General features: G+C 40.0%; 1 long non-coding RNA gene across 1 annotated transcript; it reads right to left on the reverse strand.

Moving 5' to 3' along the window:
• Positions 1 to 585: 585 nt before the first annotated feature.
• LOC141579508 (uncharacterized) lies at positions 586 to 21,500 on the reverse strand. The gene is made up of 3 exons (XR_012511047.1): positions 21,220 to 21,500; positions 19,632 to 19,891; positions 586 to 1,617 (listed from the first exon to the last, which is right to left on the reverse strand). It is a non-coding gene; the product is annotated as an uncharacterized LOC141579508 (long non-coding RNA).
• Between the last annotated feature and the right edge of the window lie 80 nt (positions 21,501 to 21,580).

Below are 21,580 nucleotides of genomic sequence, written 5' to 3' on the forward strand. Positions count from 1 at the left end.
TCTTTATCACCCAGATGTCTGGCCTTCAAATTTGAAATTGTTGACGTCTTTAATTCTTTTCTGTAGACCGTAATGTTTTAAGTGAGAAAACACTCTCTCCACAATTGCTGGAGTGCCTGACAAACTCAGAAAATTCTGCCAAATAGAATATTCTATCCTAATTTTTTTTTCTTTTTGAAATGTGTAAATATTTCAGCCCAGAAATGTTCACAAGTAACTATCTTCTAACCTGTTCAGAGTAGCGTTACTCGGCAAATATTTTTAGAAGACAAAAAGAATTGGCAAGTGTTCCTCAAATGTTTCACCAGACTGAGATTCTGCACTATCATAGGTCTTCTCAATTCCATCTAGTTCCAGAAGAGAAAATCAACTTGTTTGTTTAAATATAGAAACTCTATCAAAACATTCTTCCCACAAAGTTGAGATATTCTAAAAATCTCAAAATTAAACCTTCCAGACTGTTTGAGTGCTCATCATTTGATTTGTTTGGTTTTCATTTGCTTCTGTGGAGATAAATAAATTTCAATGTCTTTCTGCTTGCGAGCCTTATTTTCCATTACTGCAATTTACTGAAAGCTTCAAGTGCTGACGTTGTTGGCATTTCATTTAATGAATATTTTGATTAAAGATTTCCAATGAACGTTAAACAAAATGCACTCACATTCGCAGGTTAGTGTTCATGAATGTATACCAATAATAATTATTCTGCCTATTTTTAAAAAGCTTTAATATCATTGTAAAACATTTAGGTTGATGACTCAGTTTTCTTATAAATCATCTTTGTTCATACATATACAGCTTATAAATGTATACTTATGTATGCATGTTTACTATACATACATGTATGTTTACACATATAAATTATGTATAAGTTTGCAATTTAAATATTTGTACAAATTTGTAAATTTATGTATTTGTAAATTTTTACAAGTATAGCTCTCTTTGGATTGGTAGAATATTGTCACTTGTTTGGCCTCAATATTATAAATTATACATGCACCACAGGCACATTTCTACTTCATAGTTGTTTTTTTTTAATTTTGAAATATTTTTACCACAACATGAGATCTACCAAAACTTGTATTCACATTATCACCACAAAAACAAATAATTTTATCTTCAAACTTAAACTGTTTAACTAAGTTTATGATAGCATTCACAATAATGGCAAATGGATTCCCAAAACCTTATTTTGATTCCATGCACTAGATGGGAACAAAATCGAATTATTGGACTTAATTGATTTTGTACTTGAAATATCCAAAGACACTGATATAAAATCTGCATCTTTTAAATGTTTGCAAATTTCTCTTGTTAATAGTGCTAATAAAGTAACAGCTACAAGTTCACTTTTCACACATGCGCAAGAAAACTTGGAATTCAAAATTAGCAAAATTAGTTTAGGACACTGTTTGATCTCAGTGAAAAGTCATGATTCCACAGAGTAATACAAGTATGTGCCTTCTGCAGCAGTGGGCAGTAAATCATTGTCTTTGAGCCCAGTCTTCTTAAACAACTAGTAACTTGAAGAAGATAATCCTGCATCTTCAGCAGACGTATTTCCTGGCTTTCATGTGGTCAGTGATAAGACAAATGTGTCTTAGTCCGTTTAGGCTGCTAAAAGAAAAATACCATAAGTTAGGTAGTTTACAAACAACAGAAATTTATTTCTGAGAGTTCTGGATGCTGAGAATTCCAAGATCAAGGCACCAGCGTGGTCAAATTCCAGTGAGGGCCCTCTTCCTCATTCGCAGCTGCCTGCTCACTGTGTCCTCACATGGTGGAAGGGGCAAGGAAACTTCATGGGGTCTCCCTAAGAATTTTAGGGGGACACGAACATTCAAACTGTAGCACTGTGGTCCCTAAAATGGATAGTAAATGGCAACAAAACATTTGGAACAAGTCTCATGTTCATCAACAACTTTCTCTAAGAAATAAATATCAAGTACTTAATTTTTGTGTCTTTTGTTTTAGTTCATTGCTGCCAAAAATGTTCAAAAATTAAAAAGCAGTGCCAAACAATAAAATAAGTAAATGAGATTTGTACCATAAAATAAATGACAAAAACCACCAAGCAGGGGAAGTCAGGCTATTTACTGTACGTCTTTCGCAGAACTGATCAGCCTCTGTCCCCCACAAATGTCTCATAACTTTCCAATTTTCTCTGTCCAATTGACTCTGTCACCTTGTGCCCTGATTTTTTTGTTGCACTTCACAGGTCACTTCACAGGCCATTGAACAACTGGCTGACACACCAAATGGCCCGGAGGAAGAACGGTGTCAAAAATTTCTACCACCACTACCCAAGACCTGAAGGAAGTAATTGTCCCTAATGCTTCCAAGTGGGTGCATTATTTTTTATCAGGAAGTGCCCTGCGAGCGGTCCTTGAAAGGGAGGTGTTAGTCAAATTGCATCTGTAAAAGATAAGAAGGAAAGGTTATCACCCTCTGCCTTTCAGATTCAACCATGTGTTAAAGTGAGAACAGGGGTTCCTCACACTTCTCAAGGAGACCATGGCAGAAATACACAGTGACGGTCTACCGGACTATCTCAGCTTATTGTAATGTAGCTATTAACAATCGTATTAATAGCTTCTTCAAATACGAAAATTCCAGAATCACATGCTAACCCAGACTGAACACTGGGAGAAAAAAAAGTTCTAGACTGGGACTGTCCCAGGCAAAGTAGAACGTATGGCCACCCTACTCAGTACCCACTTCATGTATTTTATACTGTCTGCTTCCTCCACAGAAAATGTAACATTCCACAGCAATAATCAAATTCCTCAATTTAAAAGAAAACTTCAAATAAGGGGTATTTGTTAAGAATATGCCCAAACTGAGGAAGATGCCCAAGTAGCATTGCACTAATAGAGCTCAAACTTATTTCTCAGCGTCACTGATTAAACTTCTCCACTGAAGGATATCCTTGTATTGGTCTCTAGGGGGAGAAGGTCAAGGTCCCTCTTCACTCTTTCTGAAGGAGAGGAAATGCTTGGTGGCCAGAGCAGATTGCAGACCCACACTGGGCCATATTTTCTAGCTGGGGTGGTGGGCGTCAGGGAGGATACATATCTGTGTACAGTGAAATGCTCTCTCTGGCTCATTTTCCTTTGACATTGATGACTGTGGATTTCATCTCTCCTGGGTGGAAAATTCAAAGATTTAAATTTGGGCTTAACACATGGCACCATTTATGACACTAAACCACACAAAATGCATTTCCCATATGGTTCAATTAAGCTTCCTAAAGTTCTGCACTTTGCCTTGAGGCCAAAGATTCAGTCAAATGATTGACTCAGTCCAACAAAAAACATACTGAGTGATTCTTATATGCCAGACATGTTCCAGATGCCAGGAATTCAACATTGAATAAGACAGTCCTGGTCTTGTTGGAGGAAGCAAGAGTAGAGAAGTTCAGGAAAGTAAATCTCTTCGTATACTTTAAAATGACAAATGCTATGAAAGGGTAACTATAGGGAGCAGGTAAAGTCTATTAGAACTGTGCCTAATCAAAACTTAAAGGATAGGAGAGAATTTCCCAGAAAAAGCGAAATAAGATGAAAAATGTAAAAAGCATTACTCAAATATTGGGATTGGAAATCAAGGGAAAGGTGACATTTCAGGAAGAACTGAACAGCATGTGCAAAACCCCAGGAGTACATGAGACAAGGCATGCTCGAGGAACTGAAAGAAAATCTACCTGGCTTAGGACACAGACGGAGCGGTGAGAAGGGTTTAAAAAAAAAAAAAAAAAAGCCCATGGAAGAGACCAGATCATGAAGGACCCCTGTAAGCCTCAGAACTCCTCAAAGGAGGTGGTGTTAGTGATACGTCTGGACACTGCTGCAGAGTCCTAACTGGTCCCCATGTCACCACAGTCCACAGCTAACACACATCAGAGGGAAAGGGAGATGCCAGGGGAGAGCTGGGATTGCTTCTTCTGAAACTTAGTTGAATAATCTCGTGTTTATATCTGTTAATTCCCTCCTCTCCTTTTTTTTTCAGAGCAACTGTTTCGCCATTTTCTAGTCATTAAACCTGACTGTATTTCAGCTAGGTATTTCTTTCTCATCAAAGCACTAGATACCAGGGAACTTCTAAAAACTCCGCTGCTTCAGCCCAGGGAAAGACGTATACGTCTTTGTGTTCACATACCCCCTTTTCCAATCATAATTTAAGGTTCAGTTTTCTTTTTGACCCCAAAATTAAGAAGATTATTCTTTCACCCCTGTGGTTAGTTTTTTAAATTATTGTCAATCTTCTTTCATTTTTAATTTCTAACTTATATTCTACTATGGTAACGGAATGTGGCCTTTATAATTTCTTCTTTGGAAAATTAATTCAGAGTTTCTTGGGTGTGTAGTATTTAATCAAAGCCCTGTGGGTGTTGAAAAGAATGTTTATTCCCTTTTCATTGGCCGTAACATTCAAAGCAAGCATGTCTATTGTGTTATTCAAACCCTCTATATACAAAATTCTATTTGGCCCACATAAAGCATCACTTCCCAAGACTTTCTACAAAGAGTGTGGTTTTGTCAGATATTTTTCATATTTGTAACGGTCTTTGCTTTCTTTCAATGCCAAGTTCAGTGCATGATGGTTGGTGACTATTTTATTCTCTTGGCAAATTTCACCTTTTTCTATCTGTGCTATTTAAATAGTGCTTTACATTTCCTTTAATTATTTTAGCCTTGAATTCTCTTTTGCTGTATATTAATACTGCTGTCCATTTACCTAAATTTTCTCTCACCATCTGTTTATTTTCAACTTTCGTGTGTTATTTTATTCTTGGTGTGTCTCTCACAAAAGAAATCTCTGACTTAAGTTCACCTTCTAACCCTGCCATTTATTTTGTTTTCTTGTTGCTGGTTTTTTTTTTTTTTTTTTTTTGCCTTGCCCTCTTAACCTTCACTGGATGGATCAAAATTTTTGTTGTTGCTCCTCTTTTCCCTCTCCCAGTTTGGAAGATCTATAAATCAGTTGGGATTCAGTTCAGCTGCATGAAATAGAAACTCTGAAATAAGCAGCTTAAAGACACGAGCACTTTTTTTTTTCCAAGCCTTTTTTTTCAAAGCCAAAGAAATCTAGAGAAAGTCGATCTATACCAGTTACATCAGGACTAATATCCAGGCTCTACTGGCTTCCGGAATTCAGCCACCTTTCCTCTTTCTGCTCCACCACGCTTAGAACATAACTCCCATTTCTCAAGGTCACAGAGCAGCTGCTCCCGCTTTAGCCATCGTGTACATTTCCAAGCAGTAGGAAGAGAGAAGAGAGGAAGGCACAAAAAGGACAAGGGTCAGCTGAACAAGGTCCTTTTGAGAAGCCTTTCCTGACATTTAACACAGCACTCCATTTACACTGATGTGACCACTACTTACCGCAAGAGCGGCTGGGAAATGTTACCTTTGCACGACACCTTCATAAATGACTTCCAAATTCTATTTCTAAGGAAGAAACCAAGAATGGACACCGAGTAGGCAAGTAACACACTGCCACAACTACATACTATTCTCATTCTACTAGTGAAATATTTACATTTCTAGCAAACTTATTTAGATATTTTTGTTTCAGTATCAACAATTAATATCCATGACTTCTCCCAAAAAACTGAGAACTGCATCATGTATAATTTTATAGTTTACCTCTTTTTCCTATTCAGTCTTCCAAAATTCTGATTAAATTATCTATAATTTTATTTCAGATATTGTACATTTTTGTTGTTAAATATATAATAGGTAGTAATGTATTATTTTATATATAATTCTATATAGTTAGATATTATATGTTTTAAAATATACATATATAATAATACAATAATTGTCACCTAATAGAAACCATATATTTCAGGAATCATCTCTTAACAATTGTATTAAACGCAGTGATTACAAGAATTTTTTACATTTGATAATATGTTCTGTTGGTTTCTCTGCTTACCAATCTTTCTTGTATATCAGGTTCTCCTTTCTTGAAATTGTATTGTTTATAGACCAATGTTTTTCAAAAAAGGAGCATGAGTGACATACTTTCATAGCTCTTTATGTTGCCCTCACAATATCTAACTGGCTACCGAACCCCAGCGTAAAATGGTGAAAGGCTCTGACCCACTGGCCGTTAGCTTTCTGGGTAGCAGGTAGGACCCGGGTGCTAGTCTGATTTGCTTTCCTTTGTGAGTGACTCTACAGGATGGGGATGTTGACAGAAAGGTTTCTTATTAAGGTATGTGGATGTTATGGAAATAGAGTCAAAAGGCAAGTCAGTGTCCCTCCTGAGGAACAACCCTCCCTTTCTTTTCTCCTCTGTGACCATCTGAAGGCCCAGAGTTACCGCAGGTCCTGGTTCACTCCTCTCTGTTTGCTCACTCCAGGGCAAACCGTTCAGCCAGTCACTCTGTAAACATGAGGAGGGGAAAGGGAATGACTAGCCCGGCTATTCCGGGAACCGTCATTTGCTTATCTGTCTTTGTGATTACCCCCCTTGATCAGTTTCTCCTCAAGCCTATTGATGCCTGGGTTCAAGGCTCTCCGGGGTTCCTGGGGGAAGAGCAGGCCTTGTTTCTGCAGTAGACTTGTCCTGCTTCTATTTCTACTTTGAGTTCCTCCATCACTTGGTCCCAGAAGTTTTCTTTTTCTTTTAGCTTTTTGATTGGAAAAGTATTTGGTAAATAAAGTAAATATTCAACAAATATTTATTGAGTTCCTTTTCTGGGCCCTGGAGAGACAGCAGGGAACTTTCCCAGATTGAAGGAGGATAAAGAGATATGAAGACCAAATATCATGCGTGATCCTAGACTCAACTCTGGAAAGAAAGTCAAAGTAGAAAAAAGAAGATTTTGTCGTTGTTGTTGCTGTTGTTTTGTTGTTTGTTTTGCTGCAAGGGGTGTGATTGGGACAATTGGCATTATATGAATGTGGATTCGATGGTAGTATTTTGTCAGTGTTAATTTTCTGGTTTTGATGGGCATATTGTGGTTATTTAGATTAATGTCTTGATATTTAGGAAATATACACTGTATATTTAAAAGTAATTGGGTTTCATGTCTCAAATGACTGAAAATAATAAAAGTAAGTGAGAGAATAAGGCAAATGTGGTAAATTACTAACAATTGGGAAATCTGGGTGAGGGTATACAGTTTTTGGTTGTTTACGTGACTTTTATTGAAGTTTGAAAGTATTTCAAAATAAAAAGTTGACCTCTTTTTAAAGAATGTGATGAAGGATGATCAAGATAATATCTTTCCTGCTGGTAAGTCTGGTAGTGGAGGATAAAGCTCATATCTACATGAAAGAAACTTTCTACCACTGGATCTCAGAATGAAATACAGTTGCCCACATGCTCACAGACAGCACGGGGCCACCACGGGCCATCCCGCTCAGGAGGCCCCCGGCTTGGAGAAGGACAGCAGGACACGTGCTCTCCAAGGGCAGGTTGGGTCCCAAGGGAAAGTCAAGAACAAGGCGCTCGGCCAACCACACCTACCCAATCTCTTCTTCCAAACTCCCCACTCATTTTAAGTCACTTCTGTTGGGGTGAAGAGAGACCATGAGTATGTTATGCTTGGAGTTTTCCTAACATGGAAAGAACCATTCTGAATGGAGGAAAACTGCTCACTCTTCCAACAGCATATAGTATACAAAACGTTAGTAATGAAAATATTTTAAGTGAACGTATCACTTGAACCAGCAATTCGACTTCTAAGAGTCTATCCTTCAAAAATATTCACACATGTACACCTCAGCAATATTAATGTAGGGGGAAATTAAAACCAAGCCCAGAAACCTATCAACAGGGAAGTGGCTAAATAAAAGAGAGTACATTCATTCTTTGAAATACGAGGCTGCCGTTATTTTAAGTGAGATACGGTGATATGTACTAATAACATGAGGAAGATATAAAAACGAGAAGTCAAATCATTAAGACACCCAACTGTAAATATGATCCTATTCTTAATTTTTAAATCTATACTTAAGTTGGTGGTAAAAGATTTGGAAGGATACATAGAAAATTAAAATGGCTTCGTCTAGGGAAGAGAGAAGAATTTCAATGGTAAACAGGAACTTTCACTTTTCCATGTTTTCTGAATGTTGGGGGGCAGGGGGTGGTAATTAGGTTTATTTATTTCTTTTTAATAGCAGTACGGGGGATTGAACCCGGGACCTTGTGCATGCTAACCACACACTCTACCACCGAGCTATACCCTCCCCTCCATATTTTCTGAATTTTTATATGAACATATACTGCCTTTGAATCTTTAAGTAATTAAAATGGAAAATATATTCCATTAAGATAAGCATATGGATGTAGAGTTATTAACATTGAAAAATAGTACAATATAGTGTCCTTTCAGAAAAGCAGTATATATATCACATGACAATATTCTTTTGAGTGTATCTGTGTCCTATGTATGTAACTGGCTGTTTTAATGGGACCTTTTTGAATCCTGTTTTGGCAAAAGCCCCCAAAAAGAAAAAACCGTATGTGGGATCTGCTACATCTAAGGGTACCAGCACGAGACTACACCCATGCTAGTTGCGTGGGACTTGTTTTCCCACATCTCTATTCCAACCCTGGGAGAGTCAGCTGCAGCCTCATGGACAGAGAAGGGGTAAAAGAACAGGTGGTAAAGGAGGCTGAAATGGTCCAAGCCCACCTCCCTGACTACGTGCTTCCGAGCCAGAATCATCCATAAGGGAAGGGAAAGATTTTAGATGGATTAAGGTTTAGAGTTTTCTTATTAAACTCGGCTTTTTATTTAATGACAGTGTTTGGAAAAGGTATAAACACTGTTTGCAGTTTCATCCAAGGGTGGAAAGAATGGTTTTACAGAGCAGGTTTCCAAAGACGGTGGTAAGAAAAATATTGTCTTCTTTCCTCGTACCAAGTCCAGCTCACTTAAAGAACATATAGACACACTGGCAGTGATTCCGCGGCTGCACTGGCTCATATGGCTCTGCATGGTTACCCTTGGTTCCGAGGCGAGGATCCCTCCTCAGGCTCAGCTTCATCACACATATGTAAGTACACCACTGCCTGCCCAGGGGGGGCTTCAGAAGAGTCCAGGATGGTTGTAGACACTTGCCTCCAGCATCAGTGGAGGGGAAGGTCCACATTGAAGCACTGGCTCAGCACTGAGTTCTGAGGCTGCTTCCAGGTCCTCAACATGGAATCCAAGGACTCTGATCCCTCCTCTTCTCCAACTCCACTCACCCCCTCCTTCTCCTCCAGCCCTGCCCTGTCTGGTCTTCTACAGAGGAAACCCTAGCTCAGTAAGCATGTAACTGTATCTCAGCTTGAATTTAAGCTGAGATTTAAATATTTGCATCTGCTTCAGTGTGGACTAGGGGAAGGGGAGAAACAGAGCTAGTCCTTGAGGTAGTGGTAAGAGAACAAGAGGAGAGAAAACCCTACTGTATCTACATGCATATATATCCCCCTAAAGTGAGACGTTTAATAACAGCTATCTCTCAATGGTAACATTACAAGTGATTTTTTTCATTCTTATTCTTTTTTCTCCTTTTGACTGTTATACATATTTTTTTATTCTTCTAAAATTACCATGATGTATATATATGTATAGAAATTTATACTGAAACATACCTGGATGTGTAAGCAAGGAAAAATTAACAGTGTTAATCTTCAGGATTTTTCATCAGCATTTAAATATAGTCAAGCCTCCACCTGCACCACAATGTTCACAACAGCACTATTTACAACAGCCAAGGCATGGAAACAACCTAAATGTCCATCAGCAGATGACTGGATAAAGAAGATGTGGTATATATATGTACAATGGAATACTACTAAGCTATAAAAAAGAATAAAATAATTTGCAGCAACATGGATGGACCTGGAGATCGTCATTCTAAGTGAAGTAAGCCAGAAAGAGAAATAAAAATATCATATGATATCACTTATATGTGGACTCTAAAAAAAAAAAAAAGACAGAAACTTATTTACAAAACAGAAACAGACTCACAGACGTAGAGAACAAACTTATGGTTACCAGGGGGTCATTGGGGTGGGAAGGGATAAATTGAGAGTTTGGGATTTGCAGATACTAACTACTATATGTAAAATAGATAAACAACAAATTTCTACTGTATAGTACAGGGAACTAAATTCAGTATCTTGTAGTAACCTGTAATGAAAAAGAATATGTATATGTATATGTAAAACGGAAACATTATGCTGAATACCAGAAATTGACACGACGTCGTAAACTGACTATACTTCAATTAAAAAGAATGCAAATATAAATAAATAAATAAAATCAAACCTCTCTTATCTTGGAGAAAACCCTCCCTCAACACCATATCCCTGCCCACTGAGATCTGTCACCAACCAGGCCAAATTCTTGAAAGTATTTCTACTCTCTGTCCTCACTTCTTCATTTCCCATTGACCCCTTTATCACCTCACCAGGAGAACCAGCCTCTAATCTCCCTTCTTGGCTAAACATCATAGGTCAGATGTCGTCTCACGGTGACTACTGCAGCCACAGATGAGGAGGTCCAGGGAGGCCAAACCATCTACTGAACGTGACTGAGGACATTGCCCTCACCAGATACACCCTTTCAGTCAGGGAATTCTGTACCCTTTCAATCAGGACTAAGAACTAATTTTTTGCTTCAATGTCATAAGATTGAGATTATTAGTTTTGCTTTCAGAAAATCCATTGGGAGAAACAGTCAAGCCACAAGGTCCAAAGTGGGGAGAACAAGTTAAATCAAAAGGCTATGAATTAAGGGGAGAGAGTATAGCTCAGTGGTAGAGCGTATGCTTAGCATTCTAAGCATGAGGTCCTGGGTTCAATCCCCAGTACCTCCTCTCAAAATAAACACACCTAATTACTTCCCCCCAACCAAAATAAAATAATTAAATGATACCGTAACAAATAAAATATTTTTAAATGAAAAAATTTTTTAAAGGCTATGAATTAATCCCTGAATAGTTGGGCAGGAGCTAGAAGAATGTGCATTAAAATATAAGCATCTTTTAAGGCAAATGAGCCAAAACAGCCTTGTATCCAAATTAAGAATAAGACAGACAGACATTGAGAGAGGAAGCACAGTGGAGAGGTTAAAGTGTGGACTCTGGAGACAGGCAAACAGATTCAAATGCCATCTACACCACTTACCAATCTGAACAAATTGCATGACAGCTCTTGCTTTAATTTCTTTATTTGTAAAAACATACAGATGTTGACAGGACAAGATAAGAAAATAAATTTAAAACTGCCAGCACAGTATCTGATACATACTAATATTGCTTTCGTCATCACTATACTGCCAGCCCAAAATCTCTCCTGAGTCCCATACTTATGTATTGAATTGCTTAATAAAACCTTGGATAACACGCAGCCAACTCAATACAACATTCTGGAAACCAAACTCATTATTTCAGTCCACTCCCAGCCTATGGTTCCTCCAGTGCTCAGTAAATATTTTTAACAAGGATTTTGTTCTCTTCACTTTGCTTATCCAAATTTTCAAATATTATAATGAACTGATATAATGAAAAATAGTGAATACGTTTGCTTCTAAAAAGGAAACTAGTCGGCAAAATCAAAGTCATAAAAGAAATAATAAATTAGGATTAAAGGGCTTTTTTTCTGAAGGAGTGTTAGAGCAGAATCCAGATAAATGGACGTAAGAGTAAAAGGAGAGGTAAGGAATAGAATAAAAACATGGAGACGTTTGGGTAAAAGGTTAAAAAGTGACCGAGCCTGTAGAGGGGAGCACAGGATTAAAAGAGAGATTTCTCTACAAAGAAGGAATAAAATAATATTTGTGGGCTGGGGAAAATGCCAGGAGAAGAATAAGGTCAAGATGCTGCAGAAAAATGTGGAAATAAAATCAAGGCTTTAGGAATAATGCTTTATCCTCTGAGATTGTGGGGCAGGGGGAAGGGTATTGCGACTGAAGGTGGGGGAGAAAGAGGAAACATGGGGACAGATGCCACGATGTATGTACGTATGTGTGGGAAGTTGGGAAACATTATTTCCCAATATTTGGGCATCATATGGATAATGAAACGACCTCAGAGGAATACAGATGAAGACTCTGAACAAAATGCCAAAGATTTTGATGAACCTGAGAAACCCAAGAAATCGGTGGATAAACAACTCAAACGCTAAATGAACTCTGAGTCCTAACCAGAACACCAGATGGCTGGGTAGAAGTTGGGTCTGGAAATGTGTTCTCCTCTTGTCAGATGACTTCCTCCTTCCAAAACACCAGACTCTGCTGGATAAAAAAAATCTAATTACCAGTCTCTGGCATTAGCTGAAATAGAGAAAGAAGAAACAGACCTGTGTTCAGTAGATCAAGATCTCTGAGATGAGAGCGTGGACTTGATCATCCATATAGATAGTAAAGTCAAGATGCAGGAAAGTAATACTCCGGGTGGGAGGAAGGCTGTGAGCAGGGCAGCCTAGGCATGACTGGGGTTCCCAGAATTCTGCCCTGCCTGCCCTGCCTTCCTTCCTGACTGACTAGCTGCTGTCCCAGCAAAACCCTGCAGAAAATATCCTGAAATATAAGACTGGGCAAAGGATCAGGACCTCATGCTCCAGTCCTCCACCACAACTCCGATGGAATAGGCTCTGTCCCCATTGGTGGAGTTTTCCCAGCCTGTTCATTTCTCCCACTCCAATTGTCCTCTAATTGGCTGCTGTGACATCCAATAAATTCCAACTTGAAGTGAACAGAACTGTACTGAGCTGGATCTGGGTCCCTCTGATGAGCTCCTAGGTTTTCACACAGACTGTAACACAGGGAGTCTTGAATAATACTTGGATTTAAGGGTAACAATAAATTCCACCCTATTCCACCCTCTCCTCCCCACCATGTGCCAGATCAACTGAGAAACTGACAGAGGAGTAAGGCAGTCCCAAAGGAAGGCGGCTGTTGAAGGGAAATTGTAGCTCTATGGTCCGGGAGGCACTGGGGAGAGGGCAAACAGGTGAGGACAGGGTGTGTCAGCCCTGTTTCCTGACCTCAAGACACAGGAGACTGTGCGGGGAGGATGAGCGGCTTCATCTCCAGAGGGCTTAGACGGAATAGAGCAAATATTTTTCACCATCAGCGTCCACAAACAGGTAGGGGGCACGTCCTATGGTCAAGGTGTGTCACCGAGTGCTTAAATGGTTTATCTCACTTCATTCTCACAACAAAGCACGAAGCAGATACTACCACACTGTCTACCCTGAGTGAGAAAGAAATGAAAATTTAGAGATGAAGAACTTCCCTGCAGTCATATGTCTACTGAATGATGGGACCAAGACTCACGCCCGACGCTTTCTCTCATTTAATTTTCACAGCCACTCCGACAGGAAGGTGTGTCATCTTACTCTTAGAAATGAAGAAACAGACTCAGAGAAGCTAAGTCGCGGTCTAAGTCACAGAGGAGAGGAGACCTCACACCGAGCCTGTCAGCAGAGCCCAAAGTGGTCACACAGCGCCCCCTGCTGCCTGCTCTGTCGCCCGAAGGTAGCAGGTGTCAGTTAAAGCCGGGAAGTGGAAGAAAGTTCCAGAGAAAGGTTCAGCTGTAGAAGAGATTCTTGGTGACAAAATCTGGTGTCAGGAGAGGGTGAAGGAGGGCACCGAGAAGAAGTCTGGTAAATGAGGAGTTGGGAGATGTAAGTAAAAACAGGTTACAGGGGGAAAATGGGAGGGGAGGGATAAATTAGGAGTTTGGGATTTGCAGATATACACTGCTATATATAAAATAGATAAACAACAAGGTCTTACTGTACAGCACAAGGAACTATATTTAATATCTTGTAATAGCCTATAATGAAAAAAGAATATGAGATGGAATATATATGTGTGTGTGTGTGTGTATAACTGACTCACCATGCTGTACACGAGAAACTAACACAACACTGGAAATCGACTATACTTCAATTAAAACTTAAAATTAAAAATTTAAAAAAAAATCACCTGCCAAACCAGAAAATATTTCCACAAAAGTAGAAGACAAGGAAACACTTGTATTATTAAATAAGCATTAAATCAGAATGTGGTGCATATCACAGGCCACTCACTAAAGAGACTGCAAAGACAGAAAAGAAATCTCACCCTTACATAGCCAAGTACACGTGACTTGCATACATGGTCTCCAGATAAATGATAGCCAGTCCTCAAGTAAGAGGACTTGACAGCACCACTTGTCACACGTAGTTCAGCCTAAATTCATGTGGTAATTGGAGTGGTCATGCATGTGAGCTAATTGCCTTTATCCAAAGGAAAATACACTTGTCTTATCTTTATGACAGGAGGTAGTTTTGCTACTGGGAGCCGGGCACCTGAATTAGACTCCCAGCCTCCACTGGGACCGGCAGGTAGGGATGCTCTGGTCCTTGACTACATTTCAAAGCAATGGCTCCCAGGCCCTGAGAAAGATATCCCGTTACTGTAAAGCCTACAGGAAGCTTTTTGAAAGATTTACCTCTTAAAGGAGCAGAGAAAGGATTTACTGTTTCAAGTTTTCTAAAGTAAATGCTCTAAGAAAAGGGAGGAGGGGTACGGCATATGGAAGAGAAAGTTTACGTAGACTGAGAAAAGAGGGAAACATGGATGCGTTAGCAAGACTGCTCCTTGAGCTGTTGCTGTGAGTTGTGGGTTCTCAGTGATACTTTAGTCCGGAGTCGTTTTGTGTCCTGTAAGTCTGTCTCTCCCAGGAATGTGAGGCGGGTCTGCCAGTGGTGTTACACACAGATTCAGATACAAGTTACACAGGCAGGTAAGGTACACACAGGCACACAGGTAACTGTTCTATACACAGTGAGCACTGATCATTGTCAGCTGCTCCTCAGAAACCCTAGAGAAAAGGGAGAAATCACAGGATTCATTTTTAAGCACCACCACCCTTCCAAAGGAAGGTGCTATCATCACCCACTTCAATTACCAAGGTCTTTACTTCCATTATTAAAAATAGGGAAATGTGTCTCTTAAACCCACGTTCTGTTCCATCTAGCACTGTCCCCCTGGGGGTTGGGAGGCAGCACCTCACCCTCAGTGGGATGATTCACCCGTCCCACAATGGACATGAACGGGCATGGACATGCATCCTTTAAGCCCCAGCAGAATATCCTTCCAGGAAGCCCTGAGATGGAGTGTATTCTAGACCTATGTCATATAAAACAAGGCAAAGTTTCCCTGCCTGGGCTACCCAGATCCCTAGTGGACATGAGGGTGATAATGTGGACCCTCTAACTATTTGCAGTCTTTCAGTGACTCTAATAATCATTACACATGCAACTAATAAGGATACACAGGAAAAACATAAAATATCACCCCTTTTATTTTTAATTATATAAAATCAATGTGCCAACCCTAATTAGCTTATGCTAAAGTTACATGTGTCTTACACAAATACTAGAATTGATTATTACTTAGGTAATGGGATGCTTAGGAACACAGCACTTAAGATTTCACTAGTCCCTTCTGTATCTAAAGAGAGGGGGTCACCTCTGAGCAGATTTTCATTATTATGGTAGGAAGCACAAAATAGTTACCTTAATCGTACAGTTACAAGGTGGGTAGGTACCCTCTCTCCTGGGGAAATGGTACCATCAGACCTTTTATATGTGACCAGACAAGGCTAGTTTATTTAAGATCCTCAACATCTAGAGAAAATCCCTGGGGTGAAATACACAGAGTCCAACAAGGCTTCTAAGAGGAAAGGGATCAAGACTCTGAGCTCGTCCCCCTTGGGACTAACCAGTAACACAGACACCTCTCGTTGTCTGGATTATCCCAATGGGGTCTGTTGACAGAAAAGGACACAAGGGGCCCCCAAAAGGGAGTTCACTACACAGGCCCAGGGTGGCATGTTAGGGGAGCTGGCTCCAGCTCGACACGTGGCTGTGATCAAAAAAGTCGATTAACTCAGGAACTCTGGCCTGGTGCAGGGTTTTTGGAACAAGGACAGGACACGAGGTCAACAGAAAGAGCCATGATTCTGCACCTGATCGGGCCTGGCACTGCTGTCATGCTGGCTGTTCATCGTTCTCTACACTCACTGCCAAATTACATACGGTGTGTCCTTGCCTGAAGTTGAGACTAAGAAGCTTAGAGCTTCCCAGAGAGCCGAGAGGAAGGAGAGCAGTGCCAGAGACCACAAACTCTTAAGGAAATCAGTAGAGGGAACCCAGTCCTAAGCTCCAAAGCCAGAGGCCCTCAGAGAAGATGGGGGTCTCCACGAATTAAGCAGGTAACGAAAGACCCCAGTTTCACTCACTTAGCGAGCCCAAGAGACTGATCACCTAAGTGGTAATGGCTAGACCAGGCAGATTTCTGAATCAATTTGGATTATGAAAGAAGAAAGATGTACTACTGTGGAAAGAGCCAGAACTCAGAATCAGCCAATCTAAGGTTTAGTGCCAACTTTGTAATTCATTAGCTAGATGACCTGGGAGGGTTATTCTAGGCAAAAGGAGCAGCCAAACAAAGTTATGGTGGCAAAAAGAGCACCGAACAGTCAGTGCTCAGAATGGGGATACAAAAGGGTACCCAGGGCCTGGAGAATGGGAAACAGAACTTTCTAGAAAAGGATTACTTTTCTTTGAAACTTTTTATTGCAAAATACAGATACAGAAAACCACTCAAACTAAATGTGTATTTTTAACACCCATATACCCCACCACCCACGTCACAGAATTTTACCAACCACTGTAGAAGCCTGTCTAAGTGTCCCATCCCATTCACAACTGCCTTCCTCCCGACAAAAGTAACCATTCTCTTGATGTTTATAGTAATATTTCCCTTGTGTTTGTTTATGATTTTATCACCCAAGAGTGCATCCCTGTCCACTCTAAGTTTAAAACTTCTTTTTAAAATTTTTGTAATGTTTTTAAGTCCCTTTTAATCTAAAGGTTCCCCCTTCATCCTTTTATTTTCCTTTCAGTGTCTGTATGGAAGATAAACCTTTGACTTGTAGATAGATATTTGTATAGTTTTCTGATGGTCTAGACTTGGGTTGATTCCATATTTATGATTCAATCCAACATATTTCTCTCCTCTGTATTTTCAGCAAACTGACAATTGAATCCAGAGCCTTGGTCAGACTGATGTTGGACCCTTTTAGTAAGACTATCCAGGTGGTGTTGTGTGTTTCACCAAGAGTCAGATGATATCTGATTCTTTCTTTTGAGTGTGTGACATTAGCAGTTATAGCTCAGTGGAGGAGCACATGTTTAACATACACAAGGTCCTGGGTTCAATCCCCAGTACCGCCTCTAAAAATAAATAAATAAGTAAACCTAATTACCTCCTCCCCCCAAAATTAAAAAAGAACACTCCCTCACACCATACACAAAAATAAATTCAAAATGGCTTAAAGGCTCAAACATAAGACAAGACACCATAAACCTCCTAGAAGAGAACATATGCCAAACATTCTCTGATATAAATCATAGCAATGTTCTAGGGCCGTCTACCAAAGCAATAGAAATAAAAGCAAAAATAAATACATGGGGCCCAATTAAACATATAAGATTTGCACAGCAAAAGATACTATAAACGAAAGGACAACCTACGGAAGGTAGAAAATATTTGCAAACAATGTGACTGACAAGGGCTTAATTTCCAGAGTATACAAACAGCTCATACAACTCAATGACCATAAAAAAAAACCAAAACCAAAACAAAAACCCATCAAACAAATGGGCAGAAGACCTAAATAGGCACATGAAAAAAATGCTTAACATCACTAATTGTCAGAGAAATTCAAGTCAAAACTACAATGAGGTATCACCTCACACCAGTCAGAATGGCCATCATTGAAAAGTCCACAAACAATAAATGCTGGAGACGGTGTGGAGAAAAGGGAACCTTCCTACACTGTTGGTGGGAATGTAGTTTGGTGCAGCCATTATGGAAAACAGCATGGAGATTCCTCAAAAAACTAAAAATAGACTTACCATATGATCCAGCAATCTCACTCCTGGGTATATATCCAGAGGGAACCCTAATTTGAAAAGATGCATGCACCCCAATGTTCATAGTAGCACTATTTACAATAACCAAAACATGGAAGCAACCTAAATGTCCATCAACAGACAACTGGATAAAGGAGCTGTGGCACATATATATATAGTGGAATATTATTCAGCCATGAAAAGAAGAAAATAATGCCATTTGCAGCAACATGGATGGACCTGGAGATCATCATTTTAAGTGAAGTAAGTTAGAAAGAGAAAGAAAAATGCCATGTGATATCACTCATATGTGGAATCTTAAAAAATGACACAAATGAATTTATTTACAAAACAGAAACAGACTCACAGACATAGAAAACAAACTTATGGTTACCAGGAGGAAAGGGGGTGGGGAGGGAAAATTTGGAGTTTGGGGTTTGCAGATACTAACTACTATATATACAATAGATAAACAACAAGGTCCTGCTGTACAGCACAGGGAGCTATGTCCAATACCTTGTAATAGCCTATAAATGAAAGAGAATATGAGAAGGAATATATAAATAACTGAGTCACTATGCTGTACACCAGAAATTAACACAACATTGTAAATTGACTATACTTCAATAAAAAAAATTTTTAAAGAATAAAACAAGACTATCTGTTTTCCCCATGTTGGTTTATATTGTACTAGAGGTCCTAGCCATTGCAAAAGTACAAGGAAAAAATGTAAGACTTAGAAATGAAACTGTCATTATTCCCACACAACAAGATTACAACAAAATTGTATGTGCAGAAAACTCCAAAGAACTTGCAGTCAGACAATTAGGTAATTTAAGCAAGGTCACTGGATATAAGGTCGACTAGAAAAATCAGTTGTATTTCAACACACAAAGAATGAACAATTAGAAAATGAAACTTTTAAAACCGCATTTACAATAGCATGAAAAAGTCAAATTGTGGAAATAAATCTAAAAATTTTTCTATACAGAAGCTACAAACCATTATTGTTAATATAATATTACTAATTAACAATTATTAATAAATGAAGGGACAGATCATGTTCATGATGGAAAGACTCACCATTTTAAAGATCTCTGTTATCTCCAGATTAATCTGTAGATTCAATGTTATCCCAATAAAAACCCCAGCAACTTTCTTTTTTAAGGAATATAGAAAGAATCCTAGCTCTTAAAAGCACAGGATGATGGAACTGCCCCATCATTACTTATTTATATTATCCTACATTGTACAACAACAGTCTGAAAGTGACAATATTACTGCTACCACCTCCAACACTCAGAATCGTTTTTTAAGTTGTCTATGCACGCTCCTCATTCCAGTAACCCTCTATCTTAATTGACTGGATATATAACCATTTTATGTGATACCTTTATTTTTAACTCTCACTGAGTTTCATTTCTACAAGTAATTATATTTTCAATGCATAAGGAATGGTGGCGTCTTCTGTCGTCTACACATAGTGTTAAAAAATATATATATATGGCGGCTCATTTTCTGAGATTTCCCAACTCTATTCCCCTACGCCACCCTTACCTTCTCTTCTCTATCTTTTGTCTCTTTTTGTCCTATCCTGCTCGACTTTTATTCCACTCCCAGGAGTTTCTCCCTAGAAGGGAGCCTGGATAATTTCATGTCAACAGATCCAAGGGGTTTGCTCCAGCCAGCCAGCCCCTCAGACTCACCATGGGCCCCTGGTACCCATCCATGAGCAGAGGGAGGAAAACCCTTCCCGTCGTCAGCTGCTGTTCTCAGGTTGGTCTGCAGTTCCTTCCAGGGAATAGCTGCTGGGTATTTGGGGGTGGTTTTCTGCTCTTGAGTTTGCAGGGTTTCCCATCTCTTGTCTCTGCTCTCTCCCTTCTAGACAACAATAACACCCTCTCGTGTCAGATGGTGACCTGCTTCTGAATAGCACAGGGAACGATACTCAATACCTTGCAATGGCCTATAATGAAAAAGAATATGAAAAGGAATCTATGTATGTATAAATGAATCACTATGCTGTAACCCAGAAATTGGCACAACATTGTAAATCGACTATACATCAATATAAACAAACAAACAAACAAACAAATAAGAATTAAAATCGCATGGATTCCTAGCTTTAAGGGAAAAAAAAGGTGACTTGCCCTATCCCCTTGTACTTTGGAGTTTATGAGGATACTGTCACCTCGTTCTATTGTAAAGAAGTTCATGAGCTTGGGATTTTGCCATCTAGTTACTGTCTTTAAGTGGGAATTCAGAAAAATTCTAAATCTGTGCCACCAATGCTCCACGGTCTCAGAATCTCCTAAAAAGGAGTTAGTTTAAAAAAAAAAAAAGTCTTAATGCCACACAAAGGAGTTTAGACTTCATCCTGCATGTAATCAGCTGACAAGGATTTTTAAAGTAAAAGCTGGCGTGATGATGCTTTTCAAAAAGCTCCTTCTGGCAGAGCCCTGGGGGAGAGAAAGACTGGAGGCAAGGATATCAGTTAGGAGGTTACTGCCGTGGTACATACGAGAGTTATAGCAGCCTGGACTTAGGAAGTGACAATGACGAGAGATGGAATTTAGAGAATCGCTATGTCGGTGCCTCCAACAATATGACATGCATATTGCTTGCATGTGTTCCTTCCTAGGAAGTGTATACCCTTTATTTTCAGGCATTTCTACCAACAACAGCAACAAAAAGGTGGTTTTTTTAATTGAAGAAAAATATATCCCTTTGTAAATAATCAAGCCACAGTTACACAGTTACCCGTCCAGACTCACCTCCCACTGGCCTCCATCACCCTTTCTGTATTTTGAGATAATACCTTCTCATGACCTCTACCACCAGTCCCCAGTAAGCCCGCTCTCAGCCCCCACGGCAGGAATCACCTGCCGCCTCCCCCTGAAGTCAGCTGTATCCTCTGTCTGGTCCACGAAGCCGCCTCACTCCTCTTGATTTTTCCTTCTTGTGCCTGGTGCCTATACTCAGCACATCACAGACCACCTCTGAAGGACATCGTTTCACCTTCCCTCCACACTGCTCACCGGCAAGCTCCCTAAAAGCTGGTAACAGTCCACTGGTGTACACCCCGTGGTGCTCAAAGAAAAGAATACATAACCCAAACAGCCTTGGGGGTGAGTGGCGCAGACCGCAGAGCACAGGCCAGAACCCCACCCTCCTTCACATCAGGCCTGAGCCCCAGAACCACCTGGAGAGGAGGACGTGTCCCCACGACCCCATGTCCTGCAGGACTTCCGTCCCTTGGTTACCCTCCCACCAGAGACAGCAGGACAGCCCCACCTTCCTCTGGTGCCTGGTCCTGGTCTCAGACTCACTGACCCTCTGTCTCCTTCTCAAAGATATTCTTGAAGTTGAATGGAGCTTCCTGGGACTTAGTCAAATAAAGAACAGAGCGTGCACACAACCAGAATGGTGATTCGAGACTGCTGCGCAGGGCTCAGCGCTGCCTGCTTCCATGTCTCGCCACTTGGAAGCAACAGGCCTTAGAGTGAGACCTCAGTATCCCCACCAGGCTGGAGAGAGACCCGTAACCAGCTGGGGTAGGAGTGCCTCTCCTTTGTCCAGAGAAGTGGGAACTGAGAAGAGATTTTGGTTTCTTTCCATCATTCATTTGACAAACACGCCAAGTACCTTCTGTGTA

This window comes from Camelus bactrianus, chromosome 12 (assembly GCF_048773025.1).
Source record: "Camelus bactrianus isolate YW-2024 breed Bactrian camel chromosome 12, ASM4877302v1, whole genome shotgun sequence".
In the NCBI taxonomy this organism is placed as follows: Eukaryota; Metazoa; Chordata; class Mammalia; order Artiodactyla; family Camelidae; genus Camelus; species Camelus bactrianus.